We start from the raw sequence: 15,573 nt of genomic DNA on the forward strand, positions 1-15,573 counted from the left end.
GAGAATTTTATGGTCCAACCTCAACAGAGAGAACATTGCACTATGGGGGTGCAGGGTTCTCTCATATTAGGGAAGACCGCATCCACTATGTTTTTTCCCATAATGGGCTTAGCAACTAGCTGGTTCAGGGTGTTTTTGTTGACAAATTGCAGGAAACTCTGGGCCTGCATGTTTGGGATTGTGTATAATTCCCAGTTTACAGCTAAAGTCACCCATGAATATGGTATTGGGTTGAATTGTAAGTGACTTCAGTAAGTTTAAGTATGTGCTATGGGTTTTTCTGGTCATAAAGGGGGAATCTGTAGGTTGCAAGGATGTGGTATGGAACTTTGTCTATGGTGATTTGGACATGTAGAAGCTTAAGCACATCATCCTGTTTGACCAGCCTTGAAATATTATTCCTTTTTGTGATGTAAATCAAGACACCTCCACCCTCAGTCTCTGCCTGTGCAGTAGCTGGTGTAAATGTGTGGAAGACACTGTAGCCCTGCACTTTCAGAGTTGGTCTCTCTGGCTTTAAGCCATGTCTTGCAAGTATTAGCACTCTCTAAAGTGAGGAGAGCTTGCTGGGAGTGGAGTTTCTTGTTTAGGATCCTGGCATTAAGCAGTAACACTTTCGATTTTCTAGGGTAGGTTTTGCAATGACTAAATAGGCACAATGGAAGAGGACAATATTTTAGCCAATATTCAAAAGCCTAGAGGGGTGAGTGCAGACTGCACCTGGCAAAGAAGTATATCCTCCCATGCTGACAAATACTGTATGTACCTACCTGGAGTGACACCAAAAACTTAGCTAGTTGTTAAAGCCAATCATCTTCTGTTCATACTGGGGAATTACTCTTTGAGATGTTCACAAAGCTTAACACTTTATTGTGCTTGACGTCACTGTGTTTTACAATTATATTTTCAAGTCACATCAAGTTATACATTTTGTCTAGTCATTACTCTTTGTGTCCCACATTTTACTAAACAAAGTTTATAAGGTACAGTAGAACAATTTGCTATACCTGTATATCAGTGGCAATGTATAATACACATAGGAAGCTTATAGCTGTGAAATAGTGTAATATATTGTGCATACCAGTGACACTGTATATCTCTGAGGATCAGCAACACAGTGTGATACATAAGAGTGCAAATGAAATGATCCAACTAAGATAGATACCACTAATATCATGTGATATATGTATTTATGACAGTGAATTACCACAGTGTACCGGTAACATGGCATAACTGCGTTTGTAACAAAATGAAATATAAAAATGTACCAGAAGCACAGTTTAGCATGTGTGCTTACTAGTGACGTGAAGTACTGCAAAGTATTAATGATACTGCATGGCATAATTTGCTGCAACTGATTTCATGGCATCTCAAATTACCAGCAAACTTTAGCAGTACCAGTAATGTGGCCGTACTCTGAGTTACCAGTGACATGATGTGATACATGTTAGTTCCAAAGACATGGTGTGATTTATTTTTCAGTAGCATAGTTAATACACCAAGGTACCTATCACATGGTGTAATGCATTTATGTACTTGTGAAATGCTGTGACATGCCTGTGTACCAGTGATACAAGTAAAGTAAGAGTGACAAGGTATAAAATAATTATGGATAATATGATACGACTGTGAGCCTTTTCGTTTTATTGTACTTTGCTGGTATCATATAAAGCATGTAGTAAATAGTGGTAGAGGGAACAACTATGAAGAACAAGCCAGGATTAATGTGGGAAAATCAGATTATAAAATTATGAAGAGGAGATTATGATTAATGCAGAAGATCAAATTAGAAGACATTGTCAGTTGTTAATGCATTTCTTTCACAACTGATGCTGGTTGTTGTGCTTGTTTTCTTAATTACTGTTATAGTATTTTGCAGTATAAATCTGCTTTAGATTTTTAAGTTGGAGACTTTACCCTTTTAAGAATGGGGGATGGGGCAAGTTTATTTTTATTTATTTATTTATCTTTTTTTTTTAATAGGGTTAGTCCCACTAAATTAGTCACATCTTTTCAGGGGAGACCCGATGTGGTATTTATACCACTGGGAAAATTTGGCCATGGCATTAGGAAAATTCCCCTACTTATCACTGTTGTATGTGGGATCCATTTTGGAGGACCACTTCCTGTTTCCATTCCAGGTGCACAGGCAGCCAAGCGAAACAGGGAGGCAGATGGTGAGAGAAGGAGATGATGGAGTAGAGAAAGAAATAAAGGACCGAGCAAATATCAAGACTGGAGAATATGTGCAGGATTCTAAGTGACTGTTTCAAAGAAACCTGTTTGATGGAGATGAATGTAACACAAAAAGGCCAGCACCAGGGAATGAGGCAGAATGATACAAAAATGAAGACAAAAATGTTTATTAGAACCATCCGGTTTCAGCTTATAGCTTTCCTCAGTGGCAATACATGAAATGTGGTTGACAGACTGCATTTAAATATTAGAGCCAACAAGGCAAATAATGACATCATTTCCTGTTGGATTCAGAAAAAAGTTTTACAAATAAAATACATATTAGTGTATGTATAAAAAAATTGTATGTATAAGAATAATAACAACAAACATTGAATGTTCAAAAAAATAATATTCAAAAAAATTAATATTCAAAAAAATTGATTGAATGTATTCAAAAAAATTATTATATAAATTATGAATTGCTACCTGGACATTGAGTCAAAACTTAAGAAAAGTATTATAACTTATCATTAAGACCTGGGGAAAAAAGACCCCCCAGTTTCACTATCCATTTCTTTTCTTTGTTGTTTAGTAAGTCATGCCATCCTGTTCTAAAACCTTTATTTCCAAAAATTCTATCAATAATAGTGAAAGTAAATTTAGCTGTTGAGTGAGTAAGTGAATGTTTGTACAATGCATTGGTCATTCTACCATTCCAAATGTCCCCCAAATGTTCAGACATACAACATCTAAATTGTCTTGAGGTCTGACCAATATAAAATGCTTGGCATGTACAAGTTACTAAATAAATGACCTACTCACTTCCACAGTTGGCAAAGCACTTAATATCAAACAATTTACCTGTATTTTTGCTAGTAAAGTTCTTGGTTTTGAAGATGTATTTGCAAAATGAGCAATGTCCACATGGATAACACCCCACCAATCTATCTCCAGAAAGAGTGGTCTGACAATAAAGGCTGGATTGAGACGTGACCCTTTTGTAATAAGAAAAATGTGACCGAAGAGTTTTGCCTTTTCTATATGAAAATTTGCATCTATCCCCCAACCAGTCATCTATTCTTATATTACTTTTGAGTATATTCCAGTTTTTATTAATAATATCTGTGAATTGAGAAGTATTCCTCCCAAAAGTGGTAACTAGCCTGATATTATCCTGTTTGTCCCGAGAATCTTTTGATTTATATGATAATAAACTTTCTCTAGATTTATTAGATGCCCATATAGAGGCATTGTGGACATTATCATGCTGGTACCTTCTCTCTAGAAATCTATCAGTCAAATCTTGTTGACATGTGGTTAAATCTTGTTCAGAAGAGCAAATTCTTCTAATTCTCAGAAATTGTGATTTGGGAATATTCTTGATTGTATGTCTGGGATATAAACTGGAGGCATGTAGCAAACTATTATATTGAGAATACTTCCTATAAACTGTAGTTCTAAGTGTATGGTCGGGTTTTCGCTCCAAATGAACATCTAGAAAATCCATTTCTTGTGCATGATAGTTAACAGTGAATTCAACACCCCACTTATTACAATTAAGATACTCCACAAATTCTAAAAGATATTCTGATCCCCCTCTCCAGACCAACCAACAGTCATCCAAATAGCGCCGCCAAATATCAATCTCAGGTAAGTATAAATTGTGCATACCATCATAGATAATCTGTTCCTCTATATACCCCATAAATAAGTCCGCATAAATAGGGGCAAAAGAAGCCCCCATAGCTGTGCCCTGAATTTGCCAGTAGCATTGGTCTTGGAAATAAAAAAAATTCCTGGTGAGTATATGTTCAGTCATACAGACTAAAAGAGTGTTAAAACCAGGAGGATAAATGTTAGTTCTATTCAACCAAAATTCCAATGCCATCAATCCAGCCCAATGGGGAATGCAGGTATATAAAGACTTCACATCAAGAGTACACATAAGCCAATGAGATTCCATTTGGGATTCCGAAACTATTTGAAGAAATTCAGTTGTATCTTTGATTCTAGCCCTGATGTATACCAATAGGGGCTTTAAATACTCCGTTAGATAGGCGGACAAGGGTTCAGTAAGTGAACCTATTCCAGAGACTATAGGTCGACCTGGAGGTTCAAAAAGAGATTTGTGGATTTTAGGTAAAAGATATAAATATTGTTTACGGGGGTCACGTACTGTTAGTTGAATTCTAGTTTTGGCACTAATGATCCCCTCCTCTACTGCAGATTCCAGAAAGGCATCTATAGCTTTTTTAAAATTTGGGGTTGGGTCTACAGGCATGTGGAAATAATGCTGATTGTTCGACAACTGTCTTTTACCTTCAGCCCAGTAATAACTGGAATCCATAATGACTATAGCCCCACCCTTATCTGCTGGAAGAATAACAATATCGGTATTGGATTTAAGATCAAGGAGTGCCTGTTGTTCATCCATGCTAAGGCTCTCTCTCAAGATGTTACCTGAACCCAAAAGATGGTGCAAATCTTTAATGATGGCTTGTTGAAATACATTTACATGTTTATCCATAGGTGGATTGAAATTAGATGGTAGGAAGCGAAATTCAGTAGATCTTTGAGTGTTATCTTGTTGATCAAAAAACAATTTTAAATTGATCTTACGACAAAAAGCCAAAGTATCAGCAACAAAATCACTTTCGTCCACAAAAAATCCTGGAATATAGCCAAGTCCTTTATTTAACAAAGTTTCTTGATGAGAAGTTAGTACATAGCTAGAAATGTTATGTATATTGGAAAATCTAGGATTTATTTCACAACACTCTGAAGAAAACCCTCTAGGGTGTCTATGCCTGTGCTTACGTCCCCCCCTGTGTCTTCCAGATCTAAAGGGAATTGAGAATTTTGACCCTTTTTTAAAATGTGGGAGTCATTAGCGTGGTTAGCTTCCGTATCTGTAGCAGAGGATTCCTCACCAGATGTAGTCCCTTGTGAGGAATCGTTCTTTAATATTGACCTAGGTCTTTTTTTACGTGTAAAAGTGGGATTATTAGGAGTCCTGGTACCCCCAGCAAAACTCACACTTCTCTGTGACTCAAAGGGTTTACCCTTTTCATAATCTTGCACATCCCTATTGAATTTGTGTAATTTTTTCTCCTTAAGACCATTCTCAAAGGCCACCAATTCCCTGGATAATTTACTCAATTTATCCTTAAAGTTGGGTAAACTTTCATATTCTTTCAACTGATTACAAGTTTCCTGCACATCACAAATATTGACTTGTACCATCCTGTCATAAAATGAGGCTAATATATTCACAAATGACATGGAGGCCCTCTGCTGAGCCAATTTCCATTCCTGTAAAAGAGTCTCATCTGCTTTACTAACCAAAGGCTGATGTTTAACTCTTAAGCCTCTCAGTGTTATATTGCGATTTTGATAGGCTTGCCAAATATTGCTGCGTAAAGTTCTAATTTGTTTATCCAATTGAATAAGCAAAGAACTACAACCGCCAACTGGATCATTAGTACTATTTTCTTTGGAATCATTATCCAATCCTATTCCAAAGACTTGGATGTCATCTTTGTCTACGCACAAACCATGTAGTAATTTATTAAGATCCATGGCAATAAGTTGTAGATTGAGTGGTAGATCAAATGTGATGTGTTATATAAGTTAGTAAATATGCTATATATTGCCCAGAGAATCGATGGTCTATTGAGATATAAAATAGGGAATTATTTAATAGAAAATCAGTCACAGAGAAGTATATTGCATGCCAAGGGACCACATCACCCAAAATGATCACAGACCCAGTAAACCTCATTATACTGCTCAGAAAATGTAAGAATGTAAAAATGGAAGCATAAGGAATACACAAATAAAATGACTACAAATTACTAAACAGTCTCAAAAAATACAAATTCAAGCATCTTTGTATTACAATTGACCTGATGCAAAAGCTTAGTATAATAAGTAACACCAAACAAAAGTTGTTTGGTCTATAATAAAGGTCAATTGTAACAAATGTGAACCATGACAATAGTCCTGATTAGCAAGGACAAACAATAGCTCCAAACTGTGTATATATATATATATATATATATATATATATATATATATATGAAAATGAGATACCTCATATATTAATACAACACACAGAAAAGAACCTAATATAACATCTATAATGCTGATCAATATTTGTCTATGATTGGTAAATATAATACTCAATGCATGACCAGCTAAATCATTGGTGAAACAAGTGTGCAAAAGTTAAACTAGAAAAAGATATATACACAGATAAAGTAGAAATATATTGCAATGTTAATCTCTAAATATGAGCCAAAAGTTGGTATAAGCTGAGAGAAACATACATCTGACAATCGCCCCTATTGTTCAAAGTGCTGCTATCCCTATAATACTAGGGTAAATCACAACTTCTATGTTATATTGGGTGCACTTGAATGCGACCAAATAGTTATAAGCAAAAAGCAAGATAAACATCATAAAAATATTATTCAAAACAAGTGGTCAAACACCCAAAGTTTGAATATAAGATATACCATTGTTCCAAAAAAAGAACTAGCAACAATCTATTTGTAATAAACCACAATAGGTATAAAAGGTGGTGAAATCCCAATAACTGCTGATGATAGTTCAATGAAATAAAATGTAAATCCACTGTTCAAAAAAATGTTATCTCCTGGAAAAGCAAATGTATCCATTTCCATTCACTGTAAATATGCACCACAATCTTGAAAATGTCCCAGTACCTTCGAAAATGTAAACGATGCCAACCAAAGTACATTCAAAATGAACAAGTGCTGATAAATGACGAATATTTAAAAGTTGTCACGAATGACAAAAATCTTCGTGAAAAAAGAAAAAATGGTTATAATTTCCCAAATACTCAGCCACTAGAAACATTATTAGTAGTGAGATGAAAAGTTCCTGCACAACATTGCAACATATATTGTTTAGGTCCAAACGCAAAAATAATCCACAGTAAGGAGAGTCCAAATGTCCGCGTTACAAATAAGAAATAGTATAAATCAAAAGATTCTCGGGACAAACAGGATAATATCAGGCTAGTTACCACTTTTGGGAGGAATACTTCTCAATTCACAGATATTATTAATAAAAACTGGAATATACTCAAAAGTAATATAAGAATAGATGACTGGTTGGGGGATAGATGCAAATTTTCATATAGAAAAGGCAAAACTCTTCGGTCACATTTTTCTTATTACAAAAGGGTCACGTCTCAATCCAGCCTTTATTGTCAGACCACTCTTTCTGGAGATAGATTGGTAGGGTGTTATCCATGTGGACATTGCTCATTTTGCAAATACATCTTCAAAACCAAGAACTTTACTAGCAAAAATACAGGTAAATTGTTTGATATTAAGTGCTTTGCCAACTGTGGAAGTGAGTAGGTCATTTATTTAGTAACTTGTACATGCCAAGCATTTTATATTGGTCAGACCTCAAGACAATTTAGATGTCGTATGTCTGAACATTTGGGGGACATTTGGAATGGTAGAATGACCAATGCATTGTACAAACATTCACTTACTCACTCAACAGCTAAATTTACTTTCACTATTATTGATAGAATTTTTGGAAATAAAGATTTTAGAACAGGATGGCATGACTTACTAAACAACAAAGAAAAGAAATGGATAGTGAAACTGGGGGGTCTTTTTTCCCCAGGTCTTAATGATAAGTTATAATACTTTTCTTAAGTTTTGACTCAATGTCCAGGTAGCAATTCATAATTTATATAATATTTTTTTTGAATACATTCAATCAATTTTTTGAATATTAATCTTTTTGATTATTATTATTTTTTTGAACATTCAATTTTTATTGTTATTATTCTTATACATACAGTTTTTTTATACATACACTAATATGTATTTTATTTGTAAAACTTTTTTTCTGGATCCAACAGGAAATGATGTCATTATTTGCCTTGTTGGCTCTAATATTTAAATGCAGTCTGTCAACCACATTTCATGTATTGCCACTGAGGAAAGCTATAAGCTGAAACCGGTCTGGTTCTAATAAACATTTTTGTCTTCATTTTTGTATCATTCTGCCTCATTCCCTGGTGCTGGCCTTTTTGTGTTACATTCAAGTTACTGTGGTTCGTGCACCTGTCGTACTTGCTAGCATTTTCGTTTTGGAGTCATCTTGATGGAGATGAGTCAGCAAATGATGGATATATAATTACAACCCTCCAGTTGGGAAGGTTGAGGATGACTTACTTAAAGAAATGGTGTTGCAGAGTGAGCCAGAAAGTGAAGGAGATGTTTCTTGGGGGGACATTATAGAGAAAATACCAAAGAAGGATGCAGAGACAATTCTGAAGAATAGTGGTGAGATGGAAAAAAAACATATGCAGAGAAAGTAAAAACGTAGTAGCAGAAAGGAAAGTAGAAGAAATGAAAAAAATGGAAGTACATGGTAAGGATTCAAAGCAAAGAAGACAAAGAAATAGATATGCCACGTGGGACAATTTATTTGCTCCTATGGGTGTAAAAGCACATGAGGTAAGAGCATTGATTTTTATTAACAAACAGAAATTTTGTGACATTATATCTGAGACTGTTTTTTAATAGAAACTTTTCTTGGAGAATATGAAAAAAAGACTGTAATCCATGGACTATTTATGTGATAACAACATTTAACAGGGAAACAAAAAAGAAGATGCATGTATAATTTTGAACAAAGCTAGAAAGAAAGACTTTGAAAAGGACATTTGAAAGCTGTATGTAAAGAAGTACTGGACATTTCAAAAGTTTATAACAAAATGGGGTTATGGACTGGTTGCTGGGATTGTAATATTGTGTTAAAATAGAAAGAAAAAAATGATATATATACCAAGCATGATAAAAGTGGAGGGGAACATGGGTGTTGGAAAATACTGCAGATAACCCAAAATGTATTTTTTTTGTTTGTTTGTTTTGCTAAAGAAGGACATTGGATAAGTAACTGTGACAAAATAAAATGTTATATTTGTAGGGAAATGGCAAATGATGCAAAAAATATGAACTGAAATGTTACAAATATAACAAAAGTGTACATTTATGGGTGGATTGCAAAAATGAAAATAACAGTAATGAAAAATAGAAAGAAGAAAATGAACAAAGAGAAGACATTTTAGAAGTAGTAGAAATGGAAGAAAATTTAGATGAGAAAAAATAATAAAGAGGACACAGAAGGTTCTGAGATAAGTAATGAAGAAGTCATAAACTGGGAGGTAGTAAAAGGAAAACATTTCTATTGGTAAAAGGATAAAAGACAGAAAAAGAAAATTTAAAGGGATAAATGCAAAAGAGAAAAAGGAAATGAAATGGATGAAAAAGAACATATGTATCTTAAGACTGGGGTTTGGTATAATGGTTAAGGTGTCTGACTCACAGACACAAGGTACAGTGTTTTATTCTCACCTTTGGGAAGGAAACTGGTTAGGCTTAAAATGGTCTACTAAGAAAGCTAGCCTAGTAATTAGCTATGAACTTATGAAAGCATGAATCTAAAGAAAAGGGAAAATGAAAATTTTTGAGTACATAGGTTCATAGGTAGGTACTAGGCTATTGGCCCTGGGGTCTATATAAGCCTAGCCAAAAAATGTACCCTGACTTTCGCCACCCAAGAAAATAATTTTCCTGTGCCCCTGTCGAGCAGAGCCACAGAAGTGATCCCTGGGGTGAATTTCCCATTTCCCATCCAATCATCAAGTTTTTTCTTGAAGAGTGCTAATGAGGAGCTGTGTTTGACATAGATAGGTAGTCTGTTCCAGAGTATGGGAAGTCTCTGGGACAGGAATCTATCCCTCCAGCATGTTCTGTTTATTGTGGTGACAAGGTTTAGGTCCCTAGAGCGTGTAGCTCGGAGGGATTGGGATTTCTTTAAGTGGAGCATGTCCAACAGCTCTGGGTTTGACATAGCTTTGTATGTTAGGCAGAGATCGCCCCTGAGTAGGCGATATGCGATGGAGTAAAGCTGTAGTTTTTTGAGACGGTCTGCGTAGGGCATCTGTTTGAGGCCAGTAATCCTCTTTGTGAGGTATTTCTGTGGTCTTTCCAGTTGTTGTAGATGTCTTGTGAGGTACATACCAAAAGGGGCATTGTACTCTATAATGGGTCTAATGAGTGATGAGTAGAGGGGAACAATGACCTCTTTTTTTCTGCATGAGAATCCTTTTGTGATGAAATGAGCCACGTAGAAGGATTTCCTGACCACTGTGGCGATGTGATTATCAAAGGAGAGACTACTGTCCACCTGTGTCCCAAGGTCTCTTATCACATTTTCGGCATTAAGTAGACTACCAGCTATGTGGTAGTTCATGGGTACAGAGTTTTTACCAAAGGGGATGACAATACACATTTTGGCATTGAGCTTCAGGCCATGGCTTTGACACTAGGTATCTGTCTCAGCGAGGCCCTTTTGTAGTTTGTCCACATCGTTAGGTGTTTTGATTATGGCTCCTAGTTTGCAGTCATCTGCAAACTTTCTTAGCCAAAGACCTTCTGTGTTAGCCTGCACTTCAGAGAAGTAGATACCAAACAGGAGAGGACCCAGGACTGAACCCTGTGGTACTCCACTTGTCACTGGTCTGAAGTCGGATTTGGAATCCGCTACTTTCACAGTGTGGGTTCTGTCCATGAGCCAGTTGGCAACCCATCTTGTGACATAGGGATTTATCCCAAGTTTAGTGAGCTTATCTATAATTCCAGAGTGGAGGATGGTGTCAAAAGCCTTGGCGAGATCTAGATAAGCTGTGTGAACCATTTTACCCTCATCTATGGCTTTGGTGACTGCTTCAAAGAAGTCAATCAGGTTTAGGAGACATGATCTGCCTTTTACAAATCCAAACTGGGTAGGGTCCAGAGTTTGGAGATTACCAATGTCTTTGTTTATGAGTTCCATGATGATACGTTCCATGGCCTTGCAGACCAGGCTCGTCAGGTTAATGGGGTGGTAGTTCCCGGGGTCCATCGTGGCTCCCCCTTTGTGGAGTGGGATAACCATCGCGGTGCACCATTCAGTGGGTACAAAGCCTGAGGTGAGGCTATGATTGAACATGGTACTTAGGTAGGGTGCCAGTTCATTCTGTAGTTCGTGTAGAACGCAGCCTGGGATATTGTCAGGTCCCATGGATGCTGTGTTCTTGGCTTTGGAGTGTGTTTTTCATAGTTTCATAGTAGTGTACTAGGCTATCTGCCCTGGGGCATTTACAAGCCTAGCCAACAATGATGTGGCTTACGCCACCCCGTATTATATAGTTGCGCCTCTCTAGTAGTGACACATGTGGGACCCCATTATTTAGTAAACTATACCTCTGTCTAGTAGTGACACTGAGGTGACTCCCGGGGTAACCTTACGATCTCCCATCCATGCATCGAGATTTTTCTTGAACAGTGCCAATGAAGGGCTCTGTCTCACATGAACTGGGATTTTGTTCCAGAGTACGGGTAACCTCTGTGTTATGAATCTATCCCTCCAGCATGTTTTATTCATATTTGTGCAGAGGTCGAAATCTTTAGCTCACGTGGTTCTGGTGGATCTGGATTTTTTGAGATGGAGCATGTCCATCAGTTCTTGGTTGGACATGGCCCTATATGTTAGGCACAAATCACCTCTGAGCAGGCGGTATGCTACTGAATAGAGCTGGAGTTTCTTAAATCCAGCTGGATAAGGCACATGTTTGAGACCCATGATCCTCTTGGTGAGGTACTTCTGGGGTCTTTCCAGTTGTTGCATGTGCCGGGTGAGATACATCCCAAATGGAGCATTATATTCAATCATGGGCCTGACAAGGGAGGAATATAGAGGTACAATGACCTCCTTTGATCTGGATGAGAATCCCTTCATGATGAGATGGGCAAGGTAGAATGTCTTTCTGACCACTTTGGCAACATGGTTGTCAAAGGAGAGATCACTATCGACTTGAGTCCCCAGGTCTCTGATTACTTCTTCCATACTCAGTGGGTTATTGTCTATGTGATAATTTGTGGGTACTTTGTTTTTCCCAAAGGGGATGACTATACATTTTTGGCGTTAAGTTTGAGGCCATGATTCCGCACCAGTTGTCCGTTTCAGTGAGACCTTTCTGTAGGATGTGTGTGTCAGCAGGTGAATCAACTATGGCACCCAGTTTGCAGTCATCTGCAAACTTTGTCAGCCATAATCCTCCCATATTTGCTTTCACATCCGAGAAGTAAATGCGAATAAGAGTGGTCCCAAGACTGAGCCCTGTGGGACACCACTCGTGACTGGTTTTGAGTCTGACATGGCTCCAGCAATTTTGACCTTATGGGTTCTGTTTTTAGCCAGTTTGCTACCCATCTTGTGACATATGGATTTACATTTAGGCTGCTGAGCTTGTCTATGATGCCAGAGTGTGGTATTGTGTCAAAGGCTTTAGCCAAGTCCAAGTAGGCAGTGTGGACAGCCTTGCCCTCGCCGATGGCACTAGTGACTGTCTCAAGAAGTCAACCAGGTTTAAGAGGCAGGATCTGCCTTTTACAAAACCGAACTGGGTGGGATCAAGGGTCTGCAGATCTCCAATATCGCCATTTATGAGTTCCATGATGATTCTTTCCATAGCCTTGCAGACCAGGCTGGTCAGACTTATGGGGCGGTAGTTACCAGGGTCAGTAGAATTTCCCCTTTGTGGAGTGGGACCACTGTTGCTGTGCACCAGTGTTCAGGTACATATCCTGTAGTGAGGCTAAGATTGAATAGCGTTTTAGGTGCGGGTTTAGTTCATCTTGAAGTTCACGTAACACGCAACCGGGATACCATCGGGTCCCATAGATGCTGTGTTTTTTGCTTTGTTGAGTGCTGATTTCACCTGTATGTCTGAGATGACAGGTAGGTTACATTCAGCAGGGATGATTACTACATCTTTAGGGGTGAGGGAGGGAGAAATTTGCACTGAACCTATCTGCCAGAATATTGGCAATGTCGGTAGGGTCAGTGAATTTTTGTCGTTGTGTACCAACTCAGAGCATATCTGAGAATTTCCTCCCAAGGTTCTGACATAATTGAAGAAGGCCTTGTGATTGTCTTTGGTATCCTTGGCAATCTTTCTCTCAAAGTTGGCTTTAGATGTTTTTATAAGAGAATGTAGTTTTTTACTTGTGCTGATCAGGGAAGCCTTTCCCTTGTGGGATTTGGCTTTGTCCTGCAGTAGCTTCCTTCTTTTGTTGTACAGTTTGTTTATAGCCGGGGTCCACCAAACCTGGCGTTTTCCCTTGGTGGAGAGGGTCTTGGTTTTAGTTGGGATTGCTTGATCCATGCATTCTTGGAGATGTCTGTAGAAGGCTGTTGTGTAGGATTCAGCATTTTGGGATGTGGTTTCCATTAACCCAGTAGGCTTAAAGGATATCATTTCTGACTTAAGGAGTGTAAAGTCAGCTTTTGAAAAATTTTTCACTGTAGTCTTTTGTTCTGGGGGTGGGGGTGGGATATGTACATCCAACGTGATCAGTTTATGGTCAGATCTTACTAGTGAGGGGTTTATATCCGGTGTGGAGCATTTGGACCCCATGTTTGTGATAATCAGGTCAAGTATATTATCTCTCCTCGTAGGAGAAGTGATCAGTTGCTCCATAGCATTTGAGTTAATGAATTCCAGGAATCTTTGGGCTAGGGTGTTAGGGCTAGAATAGTGGGCCCAGTCTATGTTGGGGTAGTTGAAGTCACCCAATATGATGGTGTTTGGTGTGACATTCATATCCTCCAGTGTTTTCAGGAATGCTTGATGGGATTCCTGGGATTGGGAGGGTGTTCTATAACATGCGACCAGTTGTATGGCAGTTTTGCCTATGGTGAGTAAAACTTGTATGGTTTCTGATGCTTCATGGGTAGCCACCAATCGAGAGGTGTAGGTGTCCTTTATGAAAATGGACACTCCCCCTCCCTTTGTGGTTCGGCCTGGAACTTGAGGCCTAAAAGCATGATATGAGGTATAGCCTGGTAGCGCTGGAGTGCTCTCAGGAGCCTTGAACCAGGTTTCAGTTACTGCACAGACATCGATGTTCTCCATACTGAGAAGTGCTTCGAGTGCCTGCATCTTGAGATTTAGACTTCTGGCGTTGAGCAGCATTACCCTTAATTTTTTTCCATTTTTGTTTTATACGGAGGTTGATTTGTCTTTTGAGCATTGCCTAAAAAAGGCACTATGGGGGTGGCAAGAGCCTCGGCCAGTATCCGGAAGCCCAGTGGTGACAGGTGCAAGCCATCCCTTGTGAAGCAACGCAGCTTGTCCAGCATGTCATACCAGGCTGACAGACATTGGATCCCCCTAGAATGCCACCAGTGATTAAGCCAATTGTTAAAACTGATCATTTTGTCTTTGTACTGAGGCATCATTCTTGGTGAAGGCAGGATGCTGCTCAGGGTCAGGGTCATACCAGTCTGGGCTACATAATCGGAGAGCTCCTCAATGTCTCTTTTCATGTAGTCCAGGGAGGTACGTCTCAGGTCATTCACACCAGCATGGACAATGACTGCATCATACTTGTACTTGCTTTGGAGTGACCTGAGTGCATGTGTAATGTGGCGGATCCTAGCTCCCGATAGGCAGCTCACCGTTACCCTCTCCTTATTCAGCCTGGTAAGTGGAACGTCGGTGTGTCTGACTATAGAGTCACCTATTACTAATGTCTCTGGCATAGTGTTTTGCCTTAGGGGCTGTGATTGTGTGACACACCTGTTGTTTGAGGTATGTGTTGTAGGTGTTACGTTTTGTGGGGGTGTATTTCTGGGTGTCTGCTTTGGAGGCCTCTGTTGTTTTGGTAAGTTTTTTATAAGAGCCTCGAGTATGTCTTTGTGTTCTTATGTGTTTGGTTTGTAGTGGTGGTGGTTTTATGTGTGACCGGTTTTGCTTGGTGTGGGTACCTTCTCCTCCTGTCTGGTCTTGCCAGTCCTGAGTTGAGAGAGTTCAGCCTCCAGTCTGGCTATATAGTTGCATCTCTCACAAGTATTTGTGTTAGTAGGAAGGAGGAGAGGGTTGTCTGTGTACATGAGACAATTGTAACATTGTCTTAAGATTCCCAGGTTAACCAGCTGAACAAGAGAGGATGCTAGTGGTCTACCACCGACATACTAGAATATTATAAGGAGTGCTGTGCCTTTAAGGGAAGTGGGTATTCACAAGGGGTAGTGGATGGCTGTAGTGCTTACTTTAGTATAAGAGTGCTTACTTTATTATAAGAGTGCTTGCTAAGACTAGAAGTCCCGAAAACAAGTGCTAATATATACAGCTAAATAGACTGAGTAGAGCTTTCTAAGTGAAAAATTGAAGAGCAGACTTGGCGGAGCCAGAAATAGTTTAAACCTGTATAACCGCTGCTGCGCTATGCGCCCAACCGCGCAAACGCCCTGAGACGGATTTTTATACAGGGAACTTGAAAAGAGCTAGAA

Source organism: Protopterus annectens, chromosome 9.part0 (genome assembly GCF_019279795.1).
Source record: "Protopterus annectens isolate FY-2018-M chromosome 9.part0, PAN1.0, whole genome shotgun sequence".
In the NCBI taxonomy this organism is placed as follows: domain Eukaryota; kingdom Metazoa; phylum Chordata; order Ceratodontiformes; family Protopteridae; genus Protopterus; species Protopterus annectens.